Source organism: Magnolia sinica, chromosome 8 (genome assembly GCF_029962835.1).
Source record: "Magnolia sinica isolate HGM2019 chromosome 8, MsV1, whole genome shotgun sequence".
Lineage (NCBI taxonomy): Eukaryota > Viridiplantae > Streptophyta > Magnoliopsida > Magnoliales > Magnoliaceae > Magnolia > Magnolia sinica.
The window spans coordinates 87,670,891-87,673,564 of record NC_080580.1 but is presented as its reverse complement, the minus strand read 5'-3'; the positions used below and the strand labels follow the sequence as shown (position 1 = coordinate 87,673,564).

Genomic DNA, 2,674 nt, shown 5'->3' with positions numbered 1-2,674 from the left:
TGATGCCAGTAATCCCTCTATAGCCATTCACACAACCTAACACAGAGCATGATATTTACATGATCTACCAACTTAAAAAGGTCTATTATATTCTTTTGAATTTAGATGATTTATATTTTATTTGATTGTTATGTTGGTAACGATATTATTTTAATGAATTTATCCAAGTATTCCTTTCAAAATAACTAAGATATTGGACTCAACTAAAAACGGTATGTATAAAAGCTATTTTCAAGTTATATTTTGAACTCAAAAAATTTATTTCAGCATGTTATTTAATATATTTATTTATTATGGTCACTATATCAATGTTTTTTATTTATTTATTTATTTATTTATAATGTTTTCATCTTAAATATTGTATTATTATTAGTTTTATTCTGAAGTTTATTTTCCTAAGTGCGACATCTTTGACTCATATTGAGTAGAATTCAATTTCTTCATTACTAACTCGGTGTGCTAATTATTTCAGTGTTGCAAAAACAGGTGGAAATGAATTGGTTCATTATGAGGGGTTATATTATGACTTATTCAGCGGGAATATCATTGTATCATCCTATTATTATAAGAGTTAAGTTATACAAAAGAGAAAAGAATACTAACAAGATAGTGCTAATAAAATACTAATGGGATGAACTCACAAGATAGTGCTAATAAAGTACTAATGGAATAAAATACTTACCTAGACGGGTTGTTTGGGCGACAAGGAAGGCCCAGGGCCTGGTTAGTGGACTCCATTGCACTTAGGAGGGGCACTTGCCTAGCATCTCCTCAAGTAGGAGGGTGCACATCATAATTTGTGATAGAGGGGGTACGTGTTTGTGCGGCTCATGCCATTTCAAGTCAAATCTATCCAATCATTTCATTTGTCGACTAACTAATTAATGGTCTAGATTTCATTTGGTCATTAATGTTGTTGATTAATGCTTTGGATGTTGCTTGTGTGATCGAATTCTCTTGGGTCTCAAAAGAAAAAAAGAAAAAAAGAAGAAAAGGTAGCAGATTAGGTGCAGCACCAGTCTCACCACCAACACGGTGATCATGTTCGAACAACTGATTATGTGTTACCTGAGTAACACCTTAGTTGTTATGAATTTTTAGTGGTGTTATAATTTTTTGCATATCCATGTCACCTGTATATTTTTCATCTCATGGTAGAATGTTATTTAAAAAATTCAGCATATTCAAATATGTGAAACACACCACTAAAAAATGTGATAATTGACTATTAAAATTTTTTCGTAACACAAAAAAAATAAAATTAGTTGATATTTTTATTATCACTTCATATAAGTCTGGTTGACCTTATCAATGAGCTGGATAGGAAATAAACATTATGTATTTTCTTACCGTAGTCATGGGTGAGCTTTTAATGGTGGGCGTTCAATCACCACTGTTTTCTTTGCCATGGTTCAATTGAGATCTGTATTTGATTAATTTCTGGTACCATGTACTAAAATGAGTTGGACAAACGGATGGATGGTGTGGATATACAACACATGCTAAGGTGTTATCTAGGTAATGCCCAATCCACTCATAGTGCCGATCAATCCCCATGTGGGCCAGGCCATCGGCTAGGGCATTCCCTTTTGTAAGCACATGACATAACATAAACTGAACTCTGCCCTTAATTTTCTCGATCTGGAAAACCAGTACTTCCAGCACAAATTGGCTTAAGACTTGCCATTCAATAAATATTCAATAAATCTATCACAATCTTGGAGTCCGATTCAACATCCACTTTGGATAGGCCCATATTCAAATAGAAGATCATATCCACAATATTATTAGAACCCTACCCATAGCCGACTGAGAATGTGAATAAAAAATTACATTTCTCTCATCTGCAAATACCCCCTCCTCTAGCCAGGCCGGAATTACCTTTGTTTGAGCCATTGACATTCAGCTTGCTCCAACTAGCTTGTGGTGACCTCCACTTCATTAGGTTTGTCTTCTTCCTTTATGGGGGTGAAGCCACAATCCCCAGGGCCTTAAAAGTGAGATCATTGATCATAGAACTGTATCTTGGCTTTGGCAGGCCATGACTAAGGGTATTTAACCACCAAGATACTCGATATATTGTTCTTGAGGGTAGAATTGTGATATCGTCAAATCTGGCTTCATTTCTAGTTTTCCAGATTTTCCAAAGAATGATGTTTGGGGCTAGCCCTCGCAAGGTTGCAATACTGCCCCCATGAGATGGGGCGAGACACCATACACCTAATCTATCTTCCACGGTTTGATTCTTTATTATAGTGATGCCAAAAATGGCCCCAAAGTGATGCCAAACTGCCTTAGCTAGGTTGCCGAATAGAAAAAGATGGGACAACGATTCCTCATATGGTCGTTGATCCCGAGACGCCCCGTAGCACAGACACTTAGACTGTGGTTGTGTAAGGCTCGTATCCTAGTCCGTACCATTCCGTGGACTTCCGTGATCATCCCGGTCGAATTCCGACGACCCGCGACGCATAGATAGTATTTGTGCGTGACCCCGAGTCACACCCTGTCAACCCGAGTTGACTTGACCCGAGACTTGTACCCTTACGACCGCGTTGTCGCCTTGGTTCCAACGTCGCATCTCGTGCGCCGATACGATACCCAGGTCAAGAGTTGTGGGCTCGCGTTTATTTCAAAGAAAACGCCGTGCGTTGCAAATCCCAAGAGAATCTCT

At 37.8% G+C, this 2,674-nt stretch overlaps 1 non-coding gene across 1 annotated transcript; it reads left to right on the top strand.

Annotated features, from left to right (window-relative positions):
* The first annotated feature begins 674 nt into the window (after positions 1–674).
* Positions 675–833, top strand: LOC131254397 (U1 spliceosomal RNA). Its single transcript, XR_009175513.1, has one exon. It is a non-coding gene; the product is annotated as a U1 spliceosomal RNA (small nuclear RNA).
* The last annotated feature ends 1,841 nt before the right edge of the window (positions 834–2,674 follow it).